Raw genomic sequence first — 9644 nt, 5'->3', positions numbered from 1 at the left:
TTTCCAAACATAATCCATTTGATGCTACCTTCTTTGATGCCTATCATAGACGATCTCTCTTGGGACCTTCTGTTCCTACCCTCCTCTATTACCAACAATTGGCTCACCGCTATGCTATATATTTTTCCCTTTGTCAATCTAATTCCACAATAATTTTACCCCTTCTTTTCCAACCTTCAAATTTCCCTCAAATTTCTATTTTCACTTATTGTTCCTTTATTGAGGATAGGGTATTTTCCCCTTCTCCACCTTGTCCTTCACCCCTCATAAATGTTCCCTCCACATTTCCTATTTATCAGTTAACACCGTTCCTTAGTGATTCCTTACAAATTTCTGCCACTCCTTCTTTAACCTTTTCTTCCTTTTATGATTTTTCCTATCCTTCCCTACATCCACTTTCTCTTATTCCATTACCCTCTCCTAACACTTCCATGTCTCAACCACCTCAGTTGGTTAGTGACTGTGACGGTTTTGATACTCAGATTTCCAGAAGAAGGGGATGGAGTTCCGATGATTGCCTTACAGGACCGCAGATTAATTGGCCAGTAATTCCAGGAGAATGGACAGCTTCTAGTCAAGCTTATCAAAACTATGTTCATTTTGCCCAGCAATATTCACAGTCTGCAGATCCTTCAGTGAGATTAACTGCTCACTTTGCTTGGTACCTGGCGTATATGCATAGGCACTCTCATAATGATTCCAAGCCTATTCCAAAGTTGTGCATGAATGTCAATGTTAGCATTGATTCCCGGCAGCTGGAGATACTGTATTTTCATGCCCTCTGTTTGCCTAGCAGATACTTGGTCCTGTTGGAAAGGATGTGCTGTCTCTAATTTTTCCAAAATCCTCCTAAAAACTTTGTAGATGAATCCTTATCTATGGATCGATTCGGACAACATCAATCTTTTAAGCGGGATCATCTTCATTGATACCTTTCCAATGTATGGTGGAAGCTTTTCATAAAAAAACTTTCTTTTTGAAGGAGTCATTCAGATGGTTGTGTTGTGTATTAGTGTTTGTGTTGTGAGTTCATTTATGTCAAACGAACGTGGTGGTTTCATATTGGATTTTGTGTACGAGCTATGTTTTGGAGATTTGTAGAGATGGGGTCGTGGATGGAGAATTGAAGCTGATGCTGATGAAGAAGAAGTAAACTCTTATATCCTTTACAAATTTGTGGTGATTTTTAGTTTGATAAGAGGTGTTAATGTATAAAGAGTTTTCCTTTCTTTGTATTTTTATATCAGAAACAGGTTATAAGATGGGGTCGTGGTGGATGGATTCTTTTTGAAAAGATATTGAAGATCAAAATTGAGCTTTTCCCTGAACTTGTATTCCCTTTTTCCTGGGTCGTGAGGACGCTTCCTTATTAAGTGTGGGGATATGTTGAGTGTTGAAATGACTTGTTTTTTGGCTGATTTTTGTTGTTTTTGAGAGCTGAATAGTTGATTTTATGGGATGATTGATTGATTTGGAAGTGGTTTGAGAGTGTTTTGGATGATATTGATTCTGTTTTGGAAGTTCATGATGTTTGTTGATGGTTTTGTGATGATCTGATAGGTTCTGATTGGTTCTGGATACCTTTTATTTTGTTCTGTTTTGGTTTGTTTTGTTCTGATTGTCTTCTGTAAGGAGGGATGAAGTATTGATTGATGAAGAATGAGATATTGTGAAAGCTTATTGAATGTTTTGTGAGAGTTTGAAATGGTTTGAGAGTGAGTTATGAGGTTTTGATGACCTTTTGTAACCTTCTGTAGGTCTTCTGTAGAGCTTCTGCTTCTATTCTGTTTCTGTTCTGTTCTGTACTGTAGATGTTCTGGTACTGTTCTATATGCTTCTGTAAGTGTTCTGTGGAATGTATGTGTGACTTTGGGAAAGTTTTCTAGCCTTGGAAAGAGGTGAATACAAGTGCAAAAGAGCTGAAGGAAGTGGAAGAAGTAGCTGCTGAAGACTCAAGAGAAGACTAGAGTGAAGTGACAGTAGTGAGCTGTGAAGAGACACTGTAGTGGCTCTGGTGACTCTTCATATCAGACATACCTCTTGGGAGGGGTATCCACGACCTAAGAGTGATTATTGAGTGTAATTTTGAGAGAGTGTAGTGAGGATATGATGTATTATTGATGGAGAGTGAGAGAGAGAGAGAGTCAGAGATAGCCAATTCTACTCAAACAGAGTGATTGTATATGAGAGATTGAGAGAGAAGACTATGAAGATATTGAAGATAAATACTATGTGATGTTTTTCCATTCAAAGATGGTGTACTTCTTTGCTTTCTTTGTTCTATTGATGGATTTTGTGAAGATGTTGAAGAATATGGTTGATTCTATTAAAATCCGTGGGAGATTTACATGATGCTGCATGAGGATTTGTTGTGCCTGGTGTTCTTTTCTTCATGGTGATCATATGAAACATGATAAACAAGCTTGTTGATGTTACAAGATAGATTTTCTTGCAAGAGAATTCCCTTTTCCTTGGTGTTCCTCTCGGGGCTCCATGTTTTTGGTTGATTTTATGGGATGATTGATTGATTTGGAAGTGGATTGAGAGTGTTTTGGATGATATTGATTGTATTTTGGAAGTTCATGATGTTTGTTGATGGTTCTGTGATGTTCTGATAGATTCTGTATACCTTCTGTTTTGCTCTGTTTTGGTCTGTTTTGTTCTGATTGTCTTCTATAAGGAGGGATGAAGTATTGATTGATGAAGAATGAGATATTGTGAAAGCTTATTGAATGTTTTGTGAGAGTTTGAAATGGTTTGAGAGTGAGTTATGAGGTTTTGATGACCTTCTGTAGGTCTTCTGTAGAGCTTCTGCTTCTGTTCTGTTTCTGTTCTGTTCTGTACTGTAGCTGTTCTGGTACTGTTCTGTAGACTGTTCTGTATGCTTCTGTAAGTGTTCTGTGGAATGTATGTGTGACTTTGGGAAAGTTTTCTAGCCTTGGAAAGAGGTGAATACAAGTGCAAAAGAGCTGAAGGAAGTGGAAGAAGTAGCTGCTGAAGACTCAAGAGAAGACTAGAGTGAAGTGACAGTAGTGAGCTGTGAAGAGACACTGTAGTGGCTCTGGTGACTCTTCATATCAGACATACCTCTTGGGAGGGGTATCCACGACCTAAGAGTGATTATTGAGTGTAATTTTGAGAGATTGTAGTGAGGATATGATGTATTATTGATGGAGAGAGAGAGAGAGAGTCAGAGATAGCCAATTTTACTCAAACAGAGTGATTGTATATGAGAGATTGAGAGAGAAGACTATATGAAGATATTGAAGATGAATACTATGTGATGTTTTTCCATTCAAAGATGGTGTACTTCTTTGCTTTCTTTGTTCTATTGATGGATTTTGTGAAGATGTTGAAGAATATGGTTGATTCTATTAAAATCCGTGGGAGATTTACATGATGCTGCATGAGGATTTGTTGTGCCTGGTGTTCTTTTCTTCATGGTGATCATATGAAACATGATAAACAAGCTTGTTGATGTTACAAGATAGATTTTCTTGCAAGAGAATTCCCTTTTCCTTGGTGTTCCTCTCGGGGCTCCAGAGAAAAGGCCAAAAGTGCAAGGGCAACCTTAAAAGTCCAAGGCAAATGCAAAAGGGGAAAGGCACATTTTAAAATAAAAAGGCGCACCTTGAAATCTTGTAAAAGAGTGCCGGGCTCTCACCCATGAAATTTGTAAATGTAGACGGGCGATGGAAAGGAATCTAGGAAGATAGAAGGACAATGGGAAAAAGGGCCTAGGCTACGGCCGTGGCCATGTAAAAAAGAGAAAAAGGGGATGACCGCCCAAAAGGGATTTAGGGTTTTGTATATAAAGTTGAAAAGTGAATGAGAAGCTCATTCTTGTGTGTGGCCAAAAGTAGCTCTCCTCTTCTTCTTCTTCTCTTTTTTTGCTTGCTTGAGCTTATGCTTGAGAGAGGGAGTGTGAGGGAGTGAGTGTTTGAGGGTGAGGGACCGAGGAGGAGAAGCTCTCCATCTTCTCCTCTCTTCTTCTCTTCTCTTCTCTTCTCTTCTCTTGCTCGTGGCAATGGAGCTTGGAGCGTGGAGCTTGAGGATGGATCTTGCTTGAAGCTTGCACTTGGATCGTGGAGCTACTGGAGTGTGCGGGAGAGGAGGTAACTCGAACGGCATGGAGGTAAGCTCACTACACCCGCAGGTATGGATGGCGCGTCGGCTATGTGAGAGGTAGCCATTAGTGCTTGGCTTGGAACGCTTGAAACAATAAGCAGCCCGTGGGTCTTGGTAGTTGAGTGAAAGCTCCCACTTTTGGTTCCATTGCCGGGACCAACGGATTCAAGCCTTGAGTGCTTGCGCGCTTCGAATCGAGCATTGGAGTAGGGTTTTTCCCAAACCGATGCTTGAGGTAGATAGGTAGGAAGCGAGGGAGTTTGAAGAGGTATTTGATCTCCTTAGCAAGTAGGTTTTTGGTTTTTTGGATTTGGAAAAGCATGTTGGAGTAGTGTAGGGGATTGCTTTGTGATTTGTATGCATTTTGGATAGGAAAAAACAAAGAAAAAGAAGCAAGCCGTAGGGTTTTATGCTGCTGTATAACAAGCTAAAACAGGGAAATAGGGGCACAGATCCTTGGAGTGCTATTTGATTCGAGCACCATAGTGATTCCAAGTATGTCTGGCATTTCCTTGTACTATTTTGTACCTATTTGGAAGGCGCTGGACGATTCGATGTAGTAGACATCAGCCTAGAGGCATCGCGTGCAACTCGCGGGCCGTCGGCCACGTAGTCAGACCAGCTCGTCTGAGTCCTAGAATCGGACCCGTCCAGAATTGGACCAGCTCAAAATCGGACGCTCAGTCCGATTGGACCACTCGGACCAACTCGCCATCCGATTTTGGAAATCGAACCACTAGGACACTCTGACTCAGACCACTCAGACCATCCTATCCGATCGGACGCTCGTCCAATCGAGGCAATCGGACCACCCTGTCCGATCCAATTTCTAGAATCGGACCACTTCGAAAATCGGACCACTTTTTTGATCCGACTCCCAGAATCAGACGTGACCAAAATCGGACCACTGGGCCAATTAGACCACCCAGAATCGGACGTCCAATTCTGATAATCGGACTCCTGAAAATCGGACATCTGAGAATCGGACTGTCAGAATCGGACAGGTATCTAGAACACAAATTTTGACACAATTAAACCCCAAAATTGACCCCAAGGGCTACGTAGAGCTAAAGCCACATCACAGATCCATCATTGGGCTAAAATTTAGAGCACGTAGTTCAAAATTTGGCTATAAACGGTCCTCCAAATTGTGCATGGCTTTTAACGTAACGGCCCTAGTGTAGTATAAAACCCTACATTGGAGGGAAAATGCGCGCCGTGATAGGTCCTCCAAATTGGACCCTAGTGTAGTAGTGACTCTACACGAGCATGGATTCTCACTTGCAAAAGAGCAGCCAAAAGCCCATACCCGAATAGAGAGAAACAGAGACCCTGGAACATCAATGGGCCAATCTAGCCATCAAGGGCAAAAAGGCCACACCACAAGAACACAAAGACATTGTGTTCAGACCATGTCTAGTCAGAGCGAAATGCAACATCAGCAAACTACAAATGCCAAGATGACTAGACATGACACTCTTGACGAGAGATGTACCTTGAGCAACACTGCACAGACGACCCAAGACATTGGTGGGGAATCCATGTCTAGTCATGCAATTGGGGACTCAAGGGCATTTGTCAAAAGGCTTAGATTTACAAGCCAAGACCCGGAAGATGAAGACATAGTACCACTGGCTTATCTTAGGGTCAAACTCACTGCGAAAAGAAAGCATACTATCGATGCTCTGATTGATGAAGGAGCAGATTTTAACATCTTGACCTATGAATCATGGACCCTACTAGGCCAACCAGAGCTCACACCGACTAGTGCAACTCTTAGCCCTTATGGGGGACACCCACAAGCACTCATAGGGAAGTGCAAAATCCTTGCGACAATTGAAACGGAAAGCTTGCCTATCCTATTTCATGTTCCTTCAAATAGTGCTAGCTGCGGGAAAGAAACCCTCCTAGGAAGACCCTTCAAAAGGGTGACCAAGTGTGAGGCTGACTATGTAGCACAAAGGATACACCTGACACTACCGGGTGTGAGGATAGTCACAACCTTTAGCAAGGGTGACCTCATCAAACCTTGAGGGAAAGGCAAGCAAGGTGCTGACATAATAGTCAAGCTTACTGACGAGAGCAAGGACTTGTTGGAAGAGTTAATACAAGCACAGGTTGAACAACGAGAACGAGTGAGTGAGGCCATGCCTGAAACAAGAAGGTCAAGAGACAATGCCAAGGACGGGCTTTGGACTTACAAATATCGTAGAAGACCCCAAAAGAAGCCCAAGCCTTATAGACATAGGCATCGATGGAGGGTCAGCACAATGCCACGATGGATATCTAAAGCATTGCTACGTGCTCAAGGGTACTATGCAGTTAACCCATGGATTTGGGTGCCAAAACCCCTTGCTAAACCTCCCTGGTCGACAGATCATATCAAGAGCAAAGAAGCGTAGGAGGAGATCTAAACGAAAAACCAAGTCCCAAGTCAAAAATAGTGGAGTGATAGAGCCCCTCATGGTCGAAGTCAATAAACCCAACAGGACCAATTGGAGGGTAGATCCTCAGCCTAGTGTGCTTGACAAGCAGACATCAAATGTAATCGTTGAGGATACGCAAAAGCCACTAGTGCCCAAGGAGCCTTTGATCCCCCAAGAGGATAGCAGGCATCATAGGCACAACATTGCTCATGGCAAGGTTAAATGCTCAATAAAGCAAATAGCAAAATCATCTAACATCCACGAGCAAATCTCCCAACCAGTGTCAAAGCCACTTAGGAGTCCCAAGTCTCCTACACCCTCTTCCCCTAAACGGACACGGGAAGCACAACACTTGTCAAGTGCAGCTACTCGATCCCAATCTCTACCTACATCAGAGCTTCCAAATGTCCAAGAGGTGGGACACGACACTCCCCTTAGCCCTCAACCTAAGGATATGCCTGTGCAATCCACTGTGGCTAGCTCAACTACTACTCGATCTACGCAAGTGAATGCTCCAAGAGCAACAACCACTTCCAATTGCCCTAAGGACTTGACACCGCAATCCACCAATAGTAGTAGGTCCACTGAACTAGCTGCTATTACTGCAAATCAAGGATCACAGCAGTCACAGCCCTTGGCTGTGACAAGGCCCCTTGCGGAACGTATCCTTAGTGGTTTACCTATGAAGGAGGTGTCGCGACCTACCTCCTTAACAACTCCAGCACTTCCAAAGCGCCTAAAACCTAGGCTGGAGGAGTTAAGCATAGGGGAACGGGCGGAAGAGCTAGACTCCCCCAAAAGGGAGACAGATGTACCCATGCAACCTGGCAAGGCTACTCCGCAGGCCACGACTAGGTCCCATGAGGACCCTCTAGAGAAGGGAAATGCTTAGGCCCAACCAAGCACATCAACGGCTGATATTGCCCAGGGTCCTGAGACGTTAGATGCACCTGCGCTGACCAAGAAAAAGAGGAGGAAACAGTGAAAACAACGACAGCTGCAGGTGGTTGCGGACCCCAAGGACATTGGAACGAAGAGTGCTGGAGAGCTTATGAATAAAGTATCGAGTCCATCCACCAATGAGCCCACTGATGCCTCTCCTAATAGCGGTGAAACCTCAAACACATCCGTGTGCTCCAACAAATCAAAGCAGTCGTTACCATCAATGGCTGCTTGCAACACTGTATCCACTGACAATAGAACTTGCATCCACCAATCAAGAGTGGATACAACGTCATCACAACAGGGTGACAAATCTATACTAGTCATATTCGAGAAGAACCATGACAAAATAGCAGCAAAACCTCAGGAAAAACGCACAATCCCTGAGAGCATAAGCAATCCTAGCATTGACCAATCTTGATCATCTAGGCCTAAGCCCCCAGCTATGCTAAAGCCTAAGGAAACTCTTAGATCTTTGCATGAGATAGCAATGGAGCAAGCCTTCGTTGAACATAGAAGTGTCAAAGAATGCTTAACTGAGTTGGATGCTAAGCTCAAAGTGTTCACACGTGTCTACGTCCTTGCGGACATGGGCACATTCCCTAAGGAGCAGCTCGAAGAATACTTACCATTCCCCTTATCTTGGGAAGAGCAAGAACATCTTGACGAGACTTGCACAATTCTTTTGCACTCCATCTTAATGCCATTACAATCAACAGTGGTAAGCAAGGCATGAAAGACAATGGAAAAGTACAACATAATTTTCAAGCACTACAAGTAGCCACTAGCTACCAAAAGCTAAGATATCAAGCAGCTCAATTATGCTACATTGCCTTGACAAGACCATAATGATGTCTCAAGCAATCTTCAAGTGTACTCCCCGTCTTCATCGACAAATTTTTCCATCAACTTAGCCCCTTGCTTTATTGACTCGTTGCTATACAAGGAATTAGGCTGACAGTCTTCTAAGTAATACCTAAATACGCACGTGCACTCACTTAATATGCACACTATAACCTATACACGATTTGGGTCCTCAAGTGCAGGACAATACTCCAGGCTTGCTTAGAGTTGCTTAGAGTTCGTCTCCTAAACTAATCAAAATATGTCTTGTACACGATAAGAAGACTAGCACTACCCCTTAGGGAGAGACCGCATGAGAGGTTTTTCAATTGCAGGTATTAAAAGCTCCGACAAAAGTGTCGTCACCTCTACATCAACACTCAACTCTGAACTCTTGTCCTTTACCTCATCATGCAAGACCACCAGAGAATCATCACGAGCAAAATCCACCATGAGCATCCCAAGAACACCAACACCCGTGCCAACTATGAGTGACCATTCCCAGCAAAGTGTAGCCCTATTGCCACCTACAAAAATCATATCACCAGCCAATCAGAATAGCAAAGTGCCACCAACGACCTTCATCCGCACCAACATCAGAACTTCTCCCAGGCAAGCCACAACAGTCCTTGCCACCCACATCTTCGGTGCATGCTAACGCCTGCTACCTACAACAATGAGTGCCATGGGACTGGCACTCATCTAGGAGGGGGTAATGTTAACCCCAACACGAAGAAAGCAAAAGGAAATAAAAAAGACGCACGGTAAAGGCGGAAAAAAGGTAGCCCGATTGAAGAAAGAATAGGAGAAAAGGCCAAAAGTGCAAGGGCAACCTTAAAAGTCCAAGGCAAATGCAAAAGGGGAAAGGCACATTTTAAAATAAAAAGGCGCACCCTGAAATCTTGTAAAAGAGCGCCAGGCTCTCACCCGTGCAATTTGTAAATGTAGACGGGCGGTGGAAAGGAATCTAGGAAGATATAAGAACAATGGGAAAAAGGGCCTAGGCTACGACTGGCCATGTAAAAAGAGGAAAAGGGGATGACCGCCCAAAAGGGATTTAGGGTTTTGTATATAAAGTTGAAAAGTGAATGAGAAGCTCATTCTTGTGTGTGGCCAAAAGTAGCTCTCCTCTTCTTCTTCTTCTTCTTCTTCTTCTTCTTCTTCTTCTTCTTACTTGCTTGAGCTTATGCTTGAGAGAGGGAGTGTGAGAGTGTGAGGGAGTGAGTGTGTGAGGGTGAGGGACCAAGGAGGAGAAGCTCTCCATCTTCTCCTCTCTTCTTCTCTTCTCTTCTCTTCTCTTGTCTT

General features: G+C 43.4%; 1 non-coding gene across 1 annotated transcript; it reads left to right on the top strand.

Annotated features, from left to right (window-relative positions):
- The first annotated feature begins 1264 nt into the window (after positions 1-1264).
- Positions 1265-1332, top strand: LOC148024953 (small nucleolar RNA SNORD36). The gene has a single exon (XR_015693455.1). It is a non-coding gene; the product is annotated as a small nucleolar RNA SNORD36 (small nucleolar RNA).
- The last annotated feature ends 8312 nt before the right edge of the window (positions 1333-9644 follow it).

This window comes from Lygodium microphyllum, chromosome 15 (genome assembly GCF_053477565.2).
Source record: "Lygodium microphyllum isolate KBCC chromosome 15, Lygodium_microphyllum_v1.1.10, whole genome shotgun sequence".
Taxonomy (NCBI): Eukaryota; Viridiplantae; Streptophyta; class Polypodiopsida; order Schizaeales; family Lygodiaceae; genus Lygodium; species Lygodium microphyllum.
The sequence above is the reverse complement of the archived record's forward strand: the minus strand, read 5'-3'. Positions and strand labels throughout refer to the sequence as shown.